Below are 22,887 nucleotides of genomic sequence, written 5' to 3'. Positions count from 1 at the left end.
TGATGCTGTAAATGATTGTAAATTCAAATAAATAAGCAAACCAGAGGTGACTGCTCTCACAGAGGCCCTAAGCCATCATCCAGTCCACTGACTTTCCTTATCAAAGCTATTCCATGCCCCGAGTGGCAACTTTGGGACACTATGCATAAGCAGTGATTCACTCTCAGCCAGGAATTTAACTCGCTGTGCAGATTCTCTGAGGTGAATCTCTAAGAAATGTCCAAGAGGTGTGATGAGAAGAGATGTTGGTTCTTCATGACATCTGGGCCTTGGAAACCCCACATGGGTCCTGGAGTTCCTGAGGGAGCTGCCTGCCCAGGGAGCACAGAGAACCAGGTGCCCTTTCTGCACCCACCACAGCCCAGTCTGTGGCTACTTTCAGAGCCAGCCTGTGCACCCACGTCCACATGTGGAGGATGTTGAGGGAGACCATGCCTCAGGCCACCAGTCTTTGGATGTCTTACCAGTCAGGGCTGCGGCAGACGTGTCCACTGTGGTGCTCCAGCAGGAGAGGACTTGAGTCAAACATGAGGCCATGGGACCCAGAAATGAGCTCCCATTTGTTTTAAATGAGGACCACAGATAGGATGCCTTGCCTTCACCCTTCAGGCTAAAGGCAAATGTTTCCTTTATTTCTACAAAGCACTACATTTTGATCTTGTGATATATACATATATATAGGCTTGGCTAAACCACTAGTCTCATCACACCCTGAAATATCATACACCTGTGCGGCGGCACATCATACACGCCCAGGGAGACCTCTTCAAGCCTCCGGGACTGATGCCTTTTGGGAATGACTGCTGATCTGTTGATGCCTTCACAGGGCCGCGGAAAGTTCCTCTCTCCCTCAAAGGCAGACACCTGCTGTGAAGGTCTCAGGCTCACGGAACACCAGCACGTGGATGAGCTGGAATCTGAGCCCTCAGGAGCACAGCATCCACAAAACGCCAGCCCTCATTTTTTCTGCTTGTGTCTGAAGCAGCACAAGGACACTTAGGATTGTAAACTTCATAAGACGCCTGGCTTCCATGTGCCACACAGGATGCAAAGTCAAAAATATTCATGCAGCTGCAGCACTCTGTAGGTGGAAGTTGTGGGGAGGAAAGGACTGCCTCTGAAGAATAGAGGCTTCCAGAAGGTTGTGAGTGATTCCTACAGGATGGTTTCCCAAAATGTAACCAGACATATAACATCATGCCCATGAAACTGTGTGCATTCAGTATCACATATAAATACAACTCATTGTTTAAGGTTCCATTGTCATTATTTATCATTGGAGGCTGCTCAAACTAATACAAAGAAAGCCTGGAAGCTCCTTTCGCATACTGTGGGAATAGAAATGGTGATGTTAGGAAGTGTCTCTAACAGCGCAGTCCCATTGTGAAGAGTCAGGGACTCGTGGAGGTAGGTGATGAAACATGTCTTTGCTTTTTATTTAGTTCAGAGTTAGATCTCAACTATAAAGCTCCCAATAAGCTTCAGCTACACTCAGCTTTCAGACAACCTACAAGCACCTCTTTCTCAAGGAAAAAAAAAATGCACCTTAGAAAAGAATGCACATTTCAAGGACCACCAAACACATTGCCACGCCAGCTGCCACGGTGAGTCACACGGATGCCTGGGGCGCAGTCATTAACCTTCCTGTGTCTGAGAGATGAGCCAAGATGCTGACGGCAGCTGTAAAGAAGGAGTCTTATGATTTCAGTAATGGGCCCAGTTAAATGTCAAGGGAGACATTTGGCAACATCATGAAAAGATCTGTGAGGAGAATCACTGTGGTAGCTGAGAGCGTTGAGCGTAGCATGGATTAATAGCTGCTGGCGATGAATCCCACACATTCCTTTTGAAATCAATATCACTGATGCCCACAAGAGTTGCTGGCTGGAAGCAAAGGCAAAGAAAGATATTCCTGGTTCATTTCTTAACATGTCCTGCTCCCTTGTTTAAGGAGCTTGCTGTGTGGGCTCTGACTTTTAGTTCATAGTTCTCAAAAATAAATAAATAAATAAATAAACTACACAAAACAACAGTCTTTTAATTAGTGAATTCTTACAGAATGACATTTATGCATGACTGCAGGTATGAATGATCACAATTTTTTAATTGTAAGAAATTGAAGAAGAGACCAATTGTTAGTAACAGGAAGCTTCATTCCAAAAATAGAACTGGCTACAAATAATTTTTCTCCTTGTTTTTGATTTTAAACATAAATTTAGCTCTTATTACAAAATAGTATATGTGCGTGGTGTACATACAGATGATTAAATGGAAAACAATGAAGATGAGCTGTAGCTATAATGCAGGGATGCTCAGTGTTATAATATCATCTTTCTAAAGTTTGTTCCATTAACTTTTTTTGCAAACATTCAATTGTATTTTACCTACTGTTTGGTAAACTTTATTACTTAATATGAAACAAACATGTTTTTAATATTAAGTAGTCTAGTAAAAGAAAATAACTGAAATTATCCAATAAAACATATTCAGCATCTGATGGACAGATGCTGCAGCCTACAAAAGGGCTACAAAAATAGTATCTGGAACAATGTGTGTCTTTGCCTCACCAACTCTTAGCACAAAGCAAAATGCCTTGCACTTGGTAGCAGTCCAATAAATACAACATTACATATGTCAATGAATGAATCAATGAATAGTAACTATTTAAATAATAAAAACTTCTAATGGCTTGGGCTTTATTTGCCAGCTCACTTCACGAACAATATATGTGATAAGGTGGGGGACAGACCAGATGGCTCAGACAGCAGAAAATGTGTCCTGAAAACCAGTGTCATTTTTTCACTCTTCAGTAGATCATTTTCAAACAGCCAGTGAGAGTGTTTGGGGAGTTTGTTGGCTGGTGTGGTTTTTTCTTGTGGTGAGTTCCAGCGGTGGGCAGTGCCTGAAGGACAGATGCTGCAGTCAATCAAGGCTAGTGGTGTGCCATCTCCAGTGGGATTGGTGCCACTTAGAAAAAGTGTCCTAGGCAAATGATGTGAGGATTGATTTGGTCAAGCCGACCATGTTCTCAAATGCACCTTTGGTTTCCTAAAGGCCTGGAAGCTGAAACTTGGCGTGCACCCTGACCACAGAAGGTCTGGGTGCCCAGACTGAGGATGCCCTCTTCTGTCCCAGGGCATCGATCTGGTTGCTGCCTCCCTGACTTACTGGGACCTTCGGGAAGAGAAGTTACTGTTCTAATTCCTCAACAAGAGAAAGGTTCAACAAGTAGGAATTTTTTTTAATCAACAAGATTGCTTTATCTCATCTATATTATTCATCACAGTGTTAATGATCTAGAATGATAAAACAAAATGTAAGCCTTAAACTTAAAGTAAAATATAATTCTCCTCGTGGAGACATTCCTCAAAAGAGCAGTCATATTCCCAATGAATGTGTTATTAGCAAACACTCCTGGACCCTAATTATTTTCACAGTAACCTGTGGAACACAGGTGAAAATGTCACTGTTACTTCTTCCTGCAGAAATCCGACACTGAAGACAGTTTAATTGGCTATTACATTCTGAAATAAGATGTAAAGTATATAAATAATTATAATCCTCAAAGTATATGCAAGCACTTTAAACGAATTGCCACAATTAGAAGGTCCTGTTCCCAGTGAAGTCACACTGGAACCCCAGACATTCCCAGCTGCAGCCCATGGTGCCAGGGAGTGAGGCAGCCTGGCCAGCTATGTCCAGATGACTCAGCCCTAGTTACACTGTCCTGTGCACAATAGGAAAACAGAATTGTTCATTCCCAGACTCCAAGTCCAAATAATTCCCATTGTTTTCAAATCTCTTTTTTGTCAATAATGGGGCAGATTGTAAAACCCACTTGGAAAACAATGGATGAGATTGAGGGACCACTAGACATACATGTGGAGCCTTGGCCAGTGACCTTTGGCTTTCCCTTTAATAGTGACAGGAAACACAGAGGCTCTAACAAGTCTCAACATCGCTCCAGCCCATCCAGGGGAAGGGCCTTGGAGGATGAATGGGCATCTGGAACTTTTGTGCTTTCTCACCTTTAAATCCTCCCACCTTCTACTAACCTGTTACCAGGTGAGTGCTCAATTTTGTTCCAGGAGAATATATGAGTTAGAGAAATTAATTCCTAGGTAAAATTACTCTTAGTTACATAGGACAACGTGTGTGTGATCCACAAAAGGAAATGAGCCTCTTCATCACTGCCATGCTGCCTCCAACCCCACAGCTACTCCCCACCCCAGCTCATTAAGTGGTTCTTGCCTGTACCTTTGCTCCTTCAGCCCGTTATGTACACAGCTGAGGGATCTTGTAGCAAGCATCAGGCTGTGCATCCTCCTGCCTTCCACTGAGTTCCCACTCATTCAGGATCAAATTCACATCCATGTGCCCCTCAATAAGTGACATGGGTTCTGCTCAGTAACACATCCTGGCCTCACTGCTCCCCCTTCAACTACACTCCAAAACTGGCATCAGGTAAAGTTATCCCATCTTTTGCCTTACCAAATATAAAGCTATGAAATTAACCTAATCTCTCCCAGCTTCGAGAACTATAAAATAAGCTCACTGCATCTCTCCAGCAAGGTTACCAAGAAAAAAAGCAGGTAGCACAATAACTAGCCATGTGGCACATTCTCAAAGCAAAGCTTGTAATCAACTTCATTTGCTGTGCTTATCTTTCCATTCTAGTTCACATCCCATTCACATTCTGGAGCAGAGCATCTGGGCTCTACCACATGGGCCCTCAGCTGGACCTAGTCAGCTGCCAATCATATTGTGTTTCTTGAGAATTTTAATTAAGGAAACACAGCAACTGAGAGAGTTAGAATGTGGATTGTATTTGTAAAGACCCACCACAACATTCTTGATGGTAAAATCCAGGATTTTATTAATCCAATACAATTAAAATAATCTCCCTATTCTTTAGCTAATTTAAATGGGTTCCTGTTTGCTCCAGCTAACCATTTCCAGATTTAGCTAACACTTAAGGACATCAGTTTCCTCCCTGTCCCCATTTAATAAGAAAGCCACAGGAGAAGAGTGGTGGCTTTCATCTTGTCATGGTCTAACAGTGAGTCAGGAATGGATCTTGGCATGGGACAAAACTCTTCTGACCTATAAACCAGACCTTTTTGTGTAGCTGATAGTTATGTCTAGATAATGAGAAATTCCATTCAACAAACTGTTGATTATTTTATTCAGCATGAGTATTGAGTAATTGTTTCATCTTATAAAGATAAATGAATATAAAAAATTTCAGAACAGATTTTATAACTATTAATCATGCCTTTAAATATTCAACTATACATAGTGAAATTCATCCATATTTTAATCTCAAATTTTATTATTTTTTAATCTTCAATGAACCAAAAGATTGGTTCATACTCAGCATTTGGGGAAAAATTCATTAAATAGGTAATGAATAGCAATTATGCCAACAAAGCAAATCCTATCTAATAATAGACAAATATGCAAATTGACCATACATCCGACACACCCACAAGCCACGCCCACCATCCAATCAGAGCGAGTATGCAAATTAACCCAAACCAAGATGGCTACAGCCACAGAGAGCAAGGTTTCCTAGGTAACAGAGGAAGCCAAGCTTTCTGCCAGCCATTGCAGGCCTAAGCCTCCACTCAAGCTACAAAGTTTCAATTATAGAAGGTAAACAAATTCAAACAAATGTCGGCAGAATGGAGCTTGAGAGAACAGACCAGGGTTGCCGCCGGCAACAGGGGAAGCAAAGCTTTCCACACACCCTGGCCGGGCCCACCCGCTTAAGGCAACAAAGTTTCAATTATAACCCCAACACAAATGGCTGCGGGCCTCAGAGGGAGCCCCAGGCTTGGCTCTGCTCCAGGCTACAAAGTTTCAATTGTAGAAGGAAAATAAATTCCAGATACCAGGGCCTCCGCTTGCGTTGCCAGGGGGCGTGGCCCACCTGCAAACCACCACAGGCCTCTCACTCAGGCCGCCCCATGCCCCAAGGGAACCCCACCCTGATCAGGGACACCCTTCAGGGCAAACCAGCTGGCCCCCATCCCTGTACCAGGCCTCTATCCTATCTAATAAAAGAGTACTATGCAGATTGATCATCACTGCAACACACAATATAGCAGCCCCCATGTGGTCAAAGATCCTGCCCCCATGTGGACACAAGATGGCCACCACAAGATGGCCAGCAGGAGAGGGCAGTTGGGAGGCACCCGACCTGCAAGGGAGGGCAGTTGGAGGTGATCAACCCTGCAGGAGAGGGCAGTTAGAGGTAACCAGGCCGGCAGAGGAGGGAAGTTGGGGGCAAACAGGCTGGCAGCAGAGTGGTTAGAGTGTGATCAGGCTGGCAGGCAGAAGCAGTTAGGGGCAATCAGGAAGGCAGGCAGGCAAGCAGTTGGGAGCCAGCAGTCCTGGATTGTGAGAGGGATGTCCGACTGCCCGAGATCGGGCCTAAACGGGCAGTCGGACATCCCTTGAGGGGTCCCAGATTGGAGAGGGTACAGGCTGGGTTGAGGGACAACCCCCCTCCATGCACGAATTTCGTGCACCAGGCCTCTAGTAACAGTAATAAGAGCTAACATTGAGATCTTATTTGTGTGGCACTTTATAGATTGGGCACAGAGATTAATTTATACAACTCACACAGCAAGTAGTGATGAAGGTGAAATCTGAAGCCACACAATTCAAGTATACTAAGCACCATGGTGCCTCAGCCAGGTCCTCTTTGCCAGGTTGGCACCCACCTACCAACTGCCATGAATGTTGGCTGCTAAGAGCCTCTCACCTAGGAAGTTAAGTCCTCCTTATCCCTTGGTCGATAGCCAATGGCTTACTGATAAGAGATACAAAAGACTGTCCCTGCTTCAAAGGGCTAACAACTTGATGGTGTAATTTAGGTCCCACAGCTTCCCTGCCCCAATCTTCACATTCTCCTGAGACCACATCCTGCTCAGCTCTCTTTTCCTGTTCTAAATTTCTTTCTCTTTTTAGTTTTTTACTGAGGAACACTGCCTCTGTGATAATGTGCATCTAAATCACTGTCTCAGACTCTGCTTCTTGGGAGCCTGACCTAAGACAGTTAGTGTCATGTCCTCAAAGGTAGAATTATTGCTCCTGGAAAGCAAGGGAGAGAAGTTATGTGCCCCACCCACCATCACTCCCAATGACCCACTAGGGGGAACTGTATTGCCCATCTCAGCAATTTTTGGCTCAGTCTTAACTTGGAGTCTAGAGGTCATTTCACGGAGAGGTGGTGACACTAACAGGACACACGATGAGAACTTCTAAATGTGAAGGAAAGGCTATTGCCTGATCACCAGGGTTCCAAATAAGAAAGCATCTACCTCACCCTCAGGGGTAATTTAGCTTGGGCACCATGAGATCAATACATAAGATGTTTAGGAAATACACAAGGTGTTTCTTGGTGTCCCATACACAGTTTAAAAAGTAATAGGTTAATATTATAAATGGCCTAGTAAAGGTTTGGTCACCAGAGTCTCAGACCCATCAAAGGTAAGGGTTGGGTCACCTATCTTAAAAATCTCCAGGTAGTTCACCTAAATATCACAAAGCACTAGTTAACAAGGAATAAAATTCAGGGCTGGTGGTAGAGGAGGAAACATTTTCAGTGATGGCCTCAGGGACCTCTGTGAAAGTGGTGGATATAATTTCCCTTTTTATAAGTTTCCCCAGGCTTGTGACCACAGAATCATGAATGGAGTGAACTTAATGTGGGAAACAAGTGGATTTGAGCATTCCATGGGGTAGTTTGCCATAAGCAATGTGTGTCTCACCCAGATTCCCTTTACCAGGCTGGCACCCGACCCCCAGCTGTTGTGTGTGTGTCAACTGGTAGCTCACAACTACCCTCTTCCCTGGAGAATTGTCCTCTGCTGACTAGAACTGCTTCCTCTGGGAAGTTACACAAGCCCCTTCCAGGGGGATGGCCCATAATGAATGAGTGATTGATAGACTCAAAAAGTGCAACTCAGCAGTTAGTCTACACTCTACACTCTAGAGTGCCCCTCTGGGATCAGACCACAGCTTGACTTTGCCTGTGAGCATAACTTGATGTGGTCTCCCTCCTTTCCTATCCTGTTTCACTCCCTCCCTTCCAGATTTTCCTGCAGAGCTGTCCTCAATAAATCATGAACAAATCCCTGTTTTGAATTCTGCTTTTAAGGAACCCACCTAAGCCACTGGGTGTTAGATTAATCCATGCTTAGTTATCATCATTCCCACAAAAAAAAAAAAAGTAACTTTATATTTTGCAGTTGGTTTTTACAACTCATCTCAAGTTTTTCTGGGTCTAATTCAATTATGAAATATAGCCATGTATGGTACACAAGAGTAAAAGATGTAATGATGTTCTGGGCAACTGAGATGTCAAAATTAAAGTTACCCGCATGATATAATTGCTTTACCACAAAAAATCAATATCTGCCTACATCGAGCACTGAGTCATTATCAATAAATGGCTTCCTAATTACCCAAGAGTCCAAATGGATTGTTTTAATTCCTTCATGTTGTCACTTGCTAAAATTCTGTCCTATTTGAGGCACAAGATGATCTTCAGTACATCTTCTCAAAAGAAAAGTGACTCCTATCTTGAATGGACAAAATTATTTTCTTCATGGTCTTCAGAAACTTGCCATCAAAATTTGGAAAAAAAAATTATTCTATTTTTAAAACAATGTCTCTCTTGTCAACCATAATTATGACAACTTGTCAATTATATAGTTTTTCTCATGATTTAGACATATGGAAATCTTTGCAGAAAGTCTCCAGTTTTCAAATTATGCAAATCAAAGATCAGAGGGCTGCATTGGGGTATTCAGGAAATTATCAATGAAATGCAACAATAAATGACAACACAGAGATTTAATATAAGAGAGGAGCTCTTTAAAGGGACCTCTAAGCCCCACCCCTACACCTTCACAGTTTTGAATGTCCTTCAGGTGTTTCTTATTTTTGACTGTATTATAAAGTGGTAAAATGTCTTGATGTATAATTCAGTATTATTGACAATAGGTACAATGCTGTATAGCAGATCTCTAGAATTTACTCATCCTGCTTAGCTGAAACTTTATGACCATTGGTTAGTAACTTCTCAAAGGAATGGGGATGCTTCCCTGGTCTTTTAGTTTTCTAAAACCTGAACAGTTTGTACATGACAGGAATTATCTAATGCCTAAATGTTTGGTAAAATTGCCAGTAAAGTTATCTGTCCCTGGTACATGTTTATATGTAGTTATGAGAATTAATTCAGGGCTTATATAGATTATTATTTATTTCTTATATCAATTTTGATAAATTGTTTTTCAAAAATTATCACTGGCATTAAATTTTCTCTTGATATTACCTTATAATTTTTTTGTCTTGTTCTATCTTTAGTTATATTCCAAGTTTTATTCTCAATGTTTTTTATGTCTGTCTTGTCTTGATTGGTTTGGCCAAGATTAGAGTTCAAACATTCTTTGCAAAGCAGCAGCATTCTATGGGTCTCTCTGAAACTGAATTCGAAGTCAGCTGCCTGCTGCCACAGAAGCCAAACACTGGTGAAAAAGGAAAGAGGTTTATTCAAGTGTTGGTCACCTGAAGAGATGGGGGACTCTTGTTGCAAAGCCCATCTTAGCATTTCGTGCAGGCAGGGGTTTTTATAGGGAGGAAGAAGAAAGCAGAACAAACAGATCAGGAGGAAGGGTTGTGGATGTGCGGGAAGTGTCCTTGCTGGTCTCAATATGGATCTTTAATGCCAGCATCCTGGAACTGGTTAGTGCCAGCTAAATTCCTGTAGTTGGGCGATCTGCATGAACCGAAGTTGTGCCAAGGCCATTTCTTGTACAAGCAGGAACTGGAACTGCTGATGCCTGCAATATGCTTGTAAGGAAACTGTCAGTATGTGAGCTCCTTTTATCAGTTTGTTAGTACATTTTATTCTAATTCTATTTTATGGTTAGTCAGAATAGTATAAAGTTTTTAATCCCTGTTATATACTTTATCTAAGGATCAGCATTTATATGTTTCATTAATTTCTTGTCTGTCTTTCATTATTTCTTCCATTCAGTTTGTTTCATTGTTTTTATTCTCTACTCTGAATTTCAAACTTAGCTCATTCATTTTCTGTGTCTCTTCTTTTATGACATATGAATTTGGGACAATCGGGTTTCCTATAAGAGTTCCTTATGCTGCACCTGAAATGTTTTCATATGTAGCATTTCCATTACAGTTTGGTTCCAAATTCTTGAGTTTCATTAAGATTCCTCTTCTGACTAATGAGCTATGCAAAAAAATGATTTAAATAGTTATTTCTAATGCATAGTTATTTTTATATGAGTGGTATTTATTGATTTTGGATTTTTATGTTAATCAGAAAGTTATAGAATGTGTTTTCTATAATATCAAAAAGGCTTTTATATCCTGAAAATGACAGGGTTATTGATCATCACAGCATCAATCTTTAAAAATCTTGAAAAATGCAGAGCAATGTCAGAGTTTTCTAAAAGATCAATGGAACTTTGATAGAACAAGTCACATTAGATGGCACTTAGAGCCATAACAGGACAAAAACAGGGGACGTTAGTCATCATTGAGCACACTAGGAGGATGTCAAATTATATGCAAACCCTTTTAAAGAGTTATTATTAATGCAGTCCTTTTAGTTCAAGATCAGCTGAGATATTCTGGAATGAAATACTTCATTATAATGTGACTCCCACGAAGATAACATTTATCTCAAAATTTAAAAATTTTAGATTCTGTCCAGTGTATAAAATATTCACCAGTTAATTCAGGAAGTACCCTGTTGACCACAGAACCATGCAGTATGTGGTTTGGGCTGTGGATTTTCTGAGCTTCCTGAGCCCTTAGGTTATTATCATGTTTTGTCATACAGTGCACCACTGTGAACCTGTGGACAGACCAGCTGCTCCTGAGAGGAGGGCACATGCCCAGCTGGGACAGTCTATAATAAAGTGAGGAGGAATCTATACCATTGATCATTTCAGGCCAGTGTAGGGCTGTCTGAGAAAATAGGGCCTATCCTCCCAGAAACTTTGGGGTCCTCCTCTCCCATTTTTAGCACAAATAAGATGCCTGATGAAAGAGAAACACATTCCCAGAATCTTCCCCAAAACAAATACAAGAGACATAGTTGACGTTACCATAGGGAAGAAAATGAGACCTGAAAATGTGTGAGAGGCAGAACCATCTAATCCATGGAAGGAAAGAGTCAGGCTTAGGTTTACAATGAATGGTAAGGACATTCTTACTCCACTGGCCCAGGCATTCCTATTAGTCTCCTGGGCACAGCAGCATGCCTCCCTCACAGAGTCCCTCCTGTGTACTCAAGGCGCTCAGCCAGCTATCAGAACCCTTTCTCTATTGTTTATTAAATAGTGGTTCCAAAATGGGATGAGGTTAAAAATTGTAAAATTTGGTTGCACAAGGCAGGTTGTGTCTGGGAGGAAACACTCTCCTAGAAATATCTACATTTTAATTTTTAATTTTAAATTATAATTTAATATAAGGGGCTGCCTAAGAGTGCCCAGTGCACTTTCATCTCTGGGCGTCAGACCTGGACTTAGTGGGAGCTGGCCTGGTAGGAGGAGGATGGACACCAGGTCTGTGCATTTCACCAGCAGGATCCAATGAAGGAGGGAGGACCAGGACAAAAGTGATACTATCCCTTCTTGATAGCAGATAGCTGATGTCACTACAGCCACATTCATCTCTGAAAAGCTCCAGGGTCCAGGGGATGATCTGCCCCAACTACAAGCACACCAGGGGCTGCAATCCATCCTCCTTTCCAGGTCTTCCTGTGGAATTCTACTTTCCTTGGAAGTTTTTTTTTTCTTATTGTAAATGTGTTAGACTCTGTCTTATACGTACAAATCTCAAGACAACTAATGGGATCCATTGCAGTTGAATCAATACCTGACTCATTGTTTGCACATTGTTTAGAGGGAGGCAGGCAGCTGATATTTTCTATTGGATGATAGCCAGAGCAGTGAGAAAGGGTGTTTTAATTTCCCTTCACTCTGAGTTTCCTAGGAGACCGATCAGATAATGAAGGACTCATTCTATCAAGCATGTGCCCCTCCACCTGTCTGGCTCGGTTTACTATTAAATCACCACTCACACATTGCTCTCTGACTATGTTTGTTGCAAATGTGTCCTCCATGATGCAGCTTTGACTACCATGCTCTCTGGACACCTTGGGCTTCCAGCAGTGGCTTTGGCAGTAACTGCCACACTGTTCTCCAAAACAAAGAAATGGAGCCAAAAACAAAAGGGTGGGATGAGAGCTGTGATGGAGACTTTGAGTTCCAGGTAGTCACTATTTTTTTTTTCTATTCACTATCAAAGCAATGACAAACACCACTAATCATTATTAACTTTCCCATGTCAATCCCAACCACAGACTACAAAGCTTCTCATCTGAAATGTGTCAGCAAGGGTGGGTGTCAGCTTTGCTCAGCAGGAACTGGCAAACGGCTCTGGTGCCAGGTTGACACAACAGACAAATTACCTCCCAAAGGGAGTGGACACTTCGAGCAGCTGCCTTGGCCAAGAGATCAAGCTGCCTCTAAACTATCTCCACACCTGAACACCTGTTCTGAGTTTCAAACACTCAGGGCCCCTTTGGGACTGACCCACAGTCCCATTAAGCCCACTCTCTCCAATGCACATCACTATGCATGACCTCCATGTGCTTCTTAAAACTACCAGGGGCTGTTCAAACACAAACACCAGACTATGTCTCTGTTGTCATAACAAAGTTATTTGAATAAGTTAGCTTCCCCACACACACTACTCATGAGGATTATCAAACAACTATCCAAGCAAAGAGCTTCTTTTCTGATTTTTAGTTCAAATTATTCTAGCCATTGTTCAGCACTTTATTTAAAATAGTTTTTGATTACCAACAGTTCTTCCAGAATAGGATACATCACATTAAAGACATGATTGATCTTTTTAAAAAAATATATTGTTATTGGTTTTTTTAGAGAGAGAAGAAAAGAGAGGGAGAGAGAGAGAAAGAGAAACATGAATATTAGAGCAGAACATTTATTGGCTGCCTCCTGCACCTCCCCTCCTCCCCCTGGGGATCAAGCCTACAACCAGAGCATGTGCCCTGACTGGGAATTGTACCAGCAACCTTTTGGTACATGGGACAATGCCCTACCAACTGATCCACATTGACCAGGGCAAGATATAATTGATCTTTGAATGGGTACTAGATATCTTTATTCTGGTAGTCATAGATGCAGGCCAACCTGACATGAATATAGATTCTTGAATTGGGATTTAAAACCAAACAGATAATGGAATGTTTCTCCTTGTCCTTCTCTTTCCCCAAACTGTACATTATTTATGCCCTTTCCTTTCAACCACTTTTTTGTATTAAATCATCCCCTTTTCCATTTCTACTTAATAAGATCTTAATAAAAGGATCAAATTCTTAAAGAGGAAGGAAGGAAGTAATGAATGAAGGAAGGAAGGAAGGAAGAGAGGGAAGGAAGGAAAAGATAATGAGGATTAACCTTTCCACTTGAACGGTTGAATATTTAAGATCCCTGAAGGATGGCCAAGCCAGTGACCACTTATCTACATGTGGCCTCTCCCAACTGTCCCAACTCTGATCTCATCTTTTTTCCTCCAGTGTCTAATGACCCTTTGTGGTCCTCAACCCACCTTGGTCCTTGGACACTGGCCTTACAGTCCTTCCATGCTTCTTGTGAAAATCACTCTCCTGAGCTCTGTTGCTGTCCTTGGCCTGTCACCTGCCAGCTACTGGTATGATGGAGCCAACGTGCAGCTCTGCCCCTGCCAGAACCTGATCCTCTCTTTGCCTGGGAACTAGTAATGTTTTCAATCATTGGCATTATCAGAGTCCAGGCTGGAGACCCCTCAGGATATGTCAAAAGAAGTGACCTTGGTTGAAGACCTTCAAGCATCCGTGGTTCTCTGGGTCTCCTCCTGCCTCGCACCCCTATCCCAAGTCACAAGCCACAGGCCCTACTCTCCTGGTCAGCCTAAAGGAAGGCATCAGCCATTGATATGATGAAAACAGAGAACTTCTAGTTTTTTTAGTGTGTGTTGGTTCTGGGATATTGCAGCATGATAAAGAAGGTCACAGTAGGATTTTAGGTAGTGAGCTTTTGTTTCTTGCATCTTGAGGTAACTACTGCCAAGAATGATGAGAAATAATAAGGTTAAACAACCACATAGTAGATATTTTTAGTTTATATGTTTAAAAACTCCACTGGACAGTGACAATGGGACAGTGAGTGACAGGTGAAAGAGCAATAAGGATCACAACATACCTTTGATGTTAAATGATAGATGGACTTTTCTCTTTGGGTTATCTTATTTATCCCCACACCACAAACACGATAAAGGTGCTAGAATTATTCCAAAATGGCAGGTAAGGAAACAGAAACCTTGACAGTTTAAGTAATTTGCCCAGGCTGACATGGCTAGGAAGGGAAAGAACTGAGACTGCGCCTTCCAAAATCTGGGCTTTTGACAACTGTGATCTCCCATCTGCCTAGGAGCATGAGGAGACAGCTGGAAAGAAGTCTGTGTGTCCAAATTGTCACCCAGCTGGCATTGCTCAGCTCCACCTGCCAGCCAAGGCAGTTACCAGAAAGAAGTATGCAACAATGGAGACCATGAGACAAGTGAAGGGCAGAGTCCACAGGGAGAAAAATCAGCTAAGTTCACAAGACCTGTTTATCTCCCTACCATGTAAATATTTGCTTATTTACAGTTTTACCAACCAAAATATCTATTCTCCTTCACTTAGCAAAATGAGATCTTTGTGGTTAAAGACACCCTGATTACACTTAGCCGACCCTGTCTTGCAGGCTGCTGAAAGCAGACTTCACACAGATGGCTTGGCCTGTCTGCCTTCAGCATGGCTCTGTACTTAGCACCAAAAGTCTGAGTGTCAGCCAATGGTGATGACATACCACCTGGACAGCCCCTGGTTGGTCCTTAAATCCCAGCCATCTGCATGTTCCTCATACATCCAAAAGCACCCTGGAGTAAGCAAGGTGTTGGGACATGGTGGCCTGCATCATATCTTTCCCACATTGTGTCTTCAAAGACAAGGTGAAATATGTGATACTGGATAATGTCACTTCTTACAGAAGGTGTTGCTTCTTAGCATATGGCTGGTAAGTACAACACAAGGAATTTTAGAGGACACAGTAAGCTTCCCACAGATACTGTCTGGATCTTTGCACAGTAATTACATTAGAAGGATATAAGAAGTACACAATGAAAACATAATAAATGTAGGAACAGCGTGGTGACCTATTTATCACTTGTGATGGCAATGCAATAAATTGGGACATTTCTATCTGGCTAGTAGGAGTAAGCTCTGTCCTTGTTAGGAAACCTCAAGTTTTTGGATGTTTGAAACCGAGAATGCCTCTGGACATCCAATAGGAGATGAAGCAAAAGGTCAGCAGAGCCCGGAGTACAGTATTTCACTTGCTCACTGCTGGCCCTCTCCTCTATTTTTGCATAAATGGTTTTTTGTGATTTGACCATCATAACTTGTCATGGAGGATACCTTCAGTTCCTCCTCTCTCTTCTCTGGATAGCTTAGATCAAGTAAAGGACTGTTGCTAATCACCTCATCTGTGAACAAGACCCCACAAAGCCATATTTATTTGGGGTTTTGTTTTTTCGACAATCTATCCCCTAATTTCAGCAAGTCAGATGCACCCCTTCCTATGGAAGATCATGTGGGGAGCTCATGACTGTGGTACAGACAATGAGTTTTTTACACAAAACTTCACTGGGCCGACCACCTCCATGCTTTTACTCCCAGAGTTCCAGCTCTCCTAATTGCCCCCAAATCTACTTAACCTTTTGGGGTGTGAATATGTACCAATACTATGTAATCAACCATTAAAATGTACTTGGTCCCAGTTCTGTTTAAGGGAAGATAATCATGTATTTTGCTCTCCATTCTGGTATTTATGTAATTTTAGCTTTCTCATACATAGGAGTGCTATGAGAGTATTACTACAGTAAAGTATCAAGAGAAGACAAGCTATCAATGCATTGCAGCTTCCCCCACTGTCCATGTGCTTATGACTCTAGATTGTATCTGACCAGTTTTCACAGACACAAGGACTTTGTACTTTAGATAAACCACAGAGTCTGAGAAGCCTACAGAAACCTAAACTGCTGCAAAAGCCTTGGGAGGCTTCCCAGATTCGGGAAAGGAGAGTGCTGTCTCTGGAGACAGATATGCTCAACATTCAGAGAAGGAGAAAGATTAAGTCCGAATATAGCACACTGGTTAATTTTTAACTGAAACTAAATTCTTAAAAGTTGTTATTTGTTCTTGTGGGATTCCTGTGTTCTCGAAACACACACACACACACACACACACACACACACACACACACACACACAAGTCACATCTACACCTCACATCATTTTCAAAGTCCAGTTATAAAGCATTATCCAAGTAAAGCACAGGTGGGAAAAATAACTCTGAGAACTTCCTCAGAGCTCAATTTTTCCCAATGGGTAATGGAGTGCAACCAATCTTCTTACTTAGGAAATTAGCAGAATGTTAAGAATTTTCCTATCGGCACTTTTATAAAAGTTTATAACTTGGATATCTCATTCGGAGTCACAAAGCTCAACCTTAGGGAAGAAAGCCACCATAACCACAACAAAAGGCATTCTAGTACCCATAAACAGTCATCATTTGCAGACCAGAGAAGCACCAAGGACAGCTCCTTACCTCTATTCTCTCTCCTCAACAGGCACCATCTGACTGCCCATCTTCTGCACTGAGGTCTGTACAGCTCTCATTCTCTCCTTTGACCAACCCAGAAGTCTGTCCTCAGTATTCACTTCTCAACTTTAACATCACTTGGCAACACATTGCCCCTTGCAATTCTCTCCCTCTGGTTCTCCTCTACTATACTGCTGTCATGGAATTCTTCGCTTCTGCCCTCCTTTACTCTTCTATCTTATAGCTCTCATTCTTTCAGGTGGTTTCTGCCTTTGAGTCAAATTTTAGATCTGATTATCCTGCCTTGAAGTCTCTCCTAATCATTAGTCCCCAGGCCCAGCTTTCTACTATTCATCTGCAGTGATATTGTACAATCATGTCTAACTCAATAGGCTGAATGTTGAACTTAGCATTTCCCCAATTAATTTACCTCTTTCTATTTTCCACTCTTTTCAGACTCCTAATTGAAAGAGTTTTCTTAATAACTTCCTCTCATACTTTTACCAGTTGATTTTTGAAGCTCTTCTTTTAAAGTCTCTTCAGTCTTCATTTTGTTTCTATTTGCACTGCCATAGTCATTATTTATTCATGGATTTTTGCAATTATATCCTAACTGTCTCTATTCTTTTTCCTCTCCAGTTCACTTTTTTATACTATTGCAAAACTAATCACCATGAAACCCTGCTTTAAACAAGTCGTCCTCTGCTGACAACTATAAATGGCTGCTCATTGCCTAGTAACTAGGGCCGCCTTAGTTGATAATGTAAAACTCTTTAGCCTGATATCACATGATATCATCTATGACTTTTCAACCTGTTATATTATTTTTTATTTCCACATTTAATTTAGTGCCTACTGTGGGCCAGATATAGGTCTACATACTGGCCACTTACTATTTCATTGAGTTATTATGACAACCTGCCAAGTTTGATGCCAATGTTCTATTATGCAGATGAGGGGAATGAGACATAGCAAAGTAAGGACTTGGGGCAGTCTCATATCTCAGATTCCACAACTTGAGTCTTAACCACTATACATGTAATTATCCATGTCATCGATAGTTTTGTCCTCATGACTAAACATATAACTCATGTATGTGGTTGAATAAGAGTTCAGTAAATTGAATATATTCAGATTAGCTGAAAATTTCTACTCCAGTTCATATAATATTTGCAACAATGCTCAAAGCAATAGTGTCACTAATCTCATTAAATCACAATGTCAAAATTTACTCCTTTTAAATGCTAATTAAGTTCCATCAAGTCCCTCACTTCCTTTCATTAAAGGGACTATGTGGTAACAGAAAATAATGAAAACTTCAGTTTTATATTTTCTTTATTAAATTGGGTACCAGCCAAGAGACAACCCCAGTTTTGGTCTCAATCAACACTAAGCATTGTCAGATAATGTAAGAATCAGAGATGGAAACCAGCCTCAGAATTCCAACACAGGAGGCAAAGGTCATTGATGGAATGATGACTCTCAGAGAGAAAACACCAGTACCAATTATTTTCCAAGTTTTGTCTTATTTTAAATGCCAAGAGAGGCATGGTAGAAAGATATAAGTGGAATCCACATCTTAATCAAACATACTTTTTCAGAATAGAATACTTATCATTAAGCTGTTCATTGTACTTGTACATTTCTCTGTAACTCAGTGTCTGATCTTTGGAAGCTATAGATACTTAACTACCTAATGATCTAAGTACAATGTTGACCCAATCATTGCTCTCAATGCTATCCACCAAGGAAATCCTTGAGTGACATGATGCCTTGCTCCAATAATGCAAACATGTGTTAGTCACAGACTCTACTTTCGAGTAACTTAACATCTATGCAGACCAGAGAATCTCCCTGACTCCAAGGAGTTGTTGGCAGTAATATGAGAGATATCTTGACACTTCCAAGAATATGGCATGGAAGATAACATGAGACATGGTTGGGAAGATCAAAGAGTAGCTTCTGGAAATACCTTTTTAGGTATGTTAATTAAAAAGAAGGATTTAGACATGCAGGTGAAATGGAAGAAGATTGTAAGCAGAAAGAGTGAATCAGATGTCATAGATGGGAACTTATATGGAATGTACAGAATAGCAGGCTATTTAATTTGGCCTGAGCAGAAAGGTGAGTAGGAGAGGAGAGGCAAGGTAGCTAGCAACAGAGGCCAAGGTATCTGGAATTTAATAGTAAATATTGCAAAGTGGAGACTTTTAATCACAAACTAACATGATCAGAAATCTGATAAAAATAAGTCTCTCCTACTCAAATATGAAGCTCTATAATGTGTTTTCAAGCACAAACTTGAACAGCATATAACCCATATACTTAGTCCAATATATCGTAGTAGGCATCCATACGCATCATGGTATAATATAAATCATAGTAAGCATTCAAATGAGCATAATAATTACTACTGTAACCAGTAACACTCTGAAGGATCAAAGAACAATTACATTGACGTAAACAGGTAAGAAAAGAGAAAGAGTGGGGATGAGAGGAATGACAATAGTTTTTATTTTGGTTGATGATGTTGAAGATACTGTTGAGAACCAGGTGGAGGTATTCGCTAGATAAAATAAACACAGACCTAGAGTTGGGGAGGAAGACAGGGACCAGAAATCAAGAACTGAGACACATTCACACAAGTGAAAGCCAACTGCATAAAATATGTAATGCATATATATTATACATATTTATCCTATATAATAAAAGCCTAGTATGCAAATTGTCCCCTCAGGTGGTCATTTGACTGGGAGTTTGACCATTCACTATGATGTGCGCTGACCACCAGGGGGCGGCATAAAACATGGAGAGCATCAGAGAAACAGCACTGGCAGCGGGCAGCAGTGGAGGCGCTGCTGGCCCCTATGGACCCCTCCCTATGAGAGCAGGTCCGCGGCAGGATGGTAAAGCAGGTGAGCAGGCGCAGCAGGCCAAGACGGGTGTGAGCAGAGGCCCAATCACCCCGCCGATCACCCCACAGACAGTGACCAGCGGCAGCGGTGGGGGGCAGGGCTGCTGCCCAGCTCCCAGGTGCTGAGGGAGCCGGGCAGGTGGCCTGGCCCTGACCTATCGCCCCGTAGACAGTGACCAGTGGCTGGCAGGCCCTGATTGTCCAATCAGGACCAGGCCCCAGGATGGGACAGAGGAACTGGGGATGGGGGGTGGCAATCAACCTCCCACGGTGCCCAGGCAGGGGGCTACACCCTCTCACTGGCTACCTGGGGGCAGGAGTGACAGGGACGAAGGTGCAGTGAGAATGTGGGGTGTCCACCGAGCTTGCTCTCACGTGTCCTGTACCCTCCCCTGGGATGCCAGGGCTAGCGCGCCAGGGAAGCCCCCATGCTCAGGTGCCAGGCGCCTGCGAGGAGCCCGCCCTGCACCCACGCAGCCTCTTCCAGATGAGCCGGGCTGCAGCTGCAGGGATGCAGGGACTGGTCAGGCTCCCTGTGGGTTCGCGCAGGAGCTGGTCTGCGAGGCCAGCCAGTAGAGAGCCTATTGCCCACCCAGCTTCCATGCAGTGCCGCTGGGCAGCCCAGAGACCCACGCTGCACCCTGGTCTGTGGTATCTGGCTGCGCTCACCACATCTCTGTGTGGGGACTTGGGCACTGTTACTCAGGTGGAAGGGGGCATGAGGGGCCCGGGGCCCCAGGTCCTTCCCAGGGCCCAGAGGTCAGCTGGGACCTGCCTTTCCATGCCAGACACTCACACTTCGATCCACGGCCAGGCCTAGGGACTGCACCCGTGCATAAATTTCATGCACCAGGCCTCTAGTATATACATAAAGATAAAACAATAAAATGTTAGCAGTTCTCTTTATATACATAATACATATACATATAACACATATGTATAGATAAATCTATAATAATAAAAACATAATATGCTAATTAGACTGGATGTCCTTCCAGATGAAGCCAGGGCTATGAGGGAAGCCTGGGTCCCAGGTGCCAGAGGGAAGCTGGTGCTGGTAGCAGGGGGAAGGAAGACCTAGTCTTGCATGAATTTTGTGCATTGGGCCTCTAGGAAGTATATATAATTATATTTTATAGTATGTATATATGCACACACTTTTGTGGTGAAAATAGAATCATGTTTTATTACTAAATTACACATTCATTCCACTTAAACTGTGAGCATTTTTGCATTCAGCAGAGGATCAGCATCACCTTAGTAATTTAAGCTTTCATCACTGTGCCACCCTCCCTCTAACCAATAGCATCCACAGCAATAATAACAGCTAACAGTGGTGAAGGCTTCCAGTGGGGCAGTTATTGTTCTCAGCCCTTCACACACATCATTTCATTTAAAGCTCAAAGTAGCACTATGAAGTTGCTAATGGGGAAGCTAAAGCACAGAGTGGCAAGTTGTCCAATGTTACACAGATAATGTGTGTTAGGACCATTGTGATATTGTGGTATAATATTTGACCTTCATCTCCAGTTCCTGGCACCAAGCACCTAGAGCCCTTGTCATTTCAGGAACATCTTTTGTTCCATGAAGGTGACTCTTGGAGGACCCCTAGATAGCTTCAGGATGAGGACTGGTCACCAGAAGCACCAAACTTTGATTGGATACTTGGAACTTTCAGCCCCACTCAGGGAGAGGAGAGGGACTGCAGGTTGAGTTAATAATTGATCATGCCTACGTGATAAAACCTCCATTTAAAAAATCCCTACATGACTAGATTCAAGGAGCTTCTGTGTTGATGAATGCATCTCATGCTGGGAGAGTGGTGCACCCAACCCTACAGAGACAGAGCTCCTGTGCTCAGACCCTTGTGGAACTCGTCAATGCTCCTCCTCATCTGTCTGTTTATTTGTATCTTCAATTTTATTCTTTACTAGAGGCCTGGTGCATGAATTCGTGCATGGGTGGGGTTCAGCTGACGTGCCCTAATGGGGGCCCATCAGGCCAGGCTGGCAGTGGGGAGGGGCTGCAGGAGGTTGGCCAGCCAGCCCCACCCCTGATCAGGGTGTTGGGGGCCAATCAGGGGCTGGGCCAGCCGGGGGGAGGGGAGGTTTGCAATCAAGGCCCGGGTCAGGCTGGTTGGCTGCCATAGTGCACATCATAGCCACTGGTCTTTCCGGTTGTTCTGGTGGTTCCATTGTTCTGGTCGCTAGGATTTTATATATATACTAGTGTTCCCATTGCAGGAAGAATCCTGCAATAGGGTTTCCTGCTGCACTCTACCCTGCCCCACCTGCTCCCCTCCCTTCACCCCCGCCCCTCCTTCTCCGCCAGCCCGCCTGCTTTTCTCCCTTCTCCCCTGGCCCCGCCTGTGCTCCTCCCTTCTCCCCCGCCCCACCTTCTCCACCAGACCACCTGCTTTTCTCCCTTCTCCCCCACCCCACCTTCTCCACCAGCCTTCCCGCTCTCCTTCCTTCTCCACCAAGAGAGAGAGAGAGAAAAGAGAGAGAGAGAGAGAGAGAGAGAGAGAGAGAGAGAGAGAGAGGGAGAGAGAGAGAGAATAAGTTGATAAATGAAAGTAATGTTTCCCTGAGTTCTGTGAGATTTTATACAGACTCTCAAACTTGAGGACAGGATTGGGGAAACCCTGATTTATAGCAAGTCAGTCAGAATACAGGTGACAAACTGGGACCTATGATTGGTGCCTGAAATGGAGGCAGTCTTGTAGGACTGAGCCCTTTACCTGTGGGGTCTGTGCTAATTCTGAGGAGTTAGTGTTATAATTGAATTAAATTGAAGGCTGGTGTCCACAGAAAACTGGAATAATTGCTTGGTGTGGAAAACCTACTAAAAATAAAAAAAAAATCATAGCTGTCTCCATTTTTTTACTAAAAATTATATAATAACTATCTCTATGGCCAAATATTCATGCATATCTGTGATTGCTGCTCTAGGATAAAATTTGTATAAGGGCAACTGCTGAGCTTAAGTATATGTTTATGTTAAAGGCTTTTGGTGTTCACTATCCTCAATTATGCTCCATCCTGTTTTTTTAATTTTGTGGGCTGGTGGGGAGATACTGTTATTTCTGCATTTACTAATCCTATTATGCACCACAGTAAACTCAGCTTCAGATAAACGGGAGTTTCTCCCAGAGACATATGGTTACTTCTCTGCTGGCATTGCGTTTATTGGGGTGGCCCTAGCTGACTTCAACATTGTT

This window comes from Eptesicus fuscus, chromosome 4 (genome assembly GCF_027574615.1).
Source record: "Eptesicus fuscus isolate TK198812 chromosome 4, DD_ASM_mEF_20220401, whole genome shotgun sequence".
Classification (NCBI taxonomy): domain Eukaryota; kingdom Metazoa; phylum Chordata; class Mammalia; order Chiroptera; family Vespertilionidae; genus Eptesicus; species Eptesicus fuscus.
The sequence above is the reverse complement of the archived record's forward strand: the minus strand, read 5'-3'. Positions refer to the sequence as shown.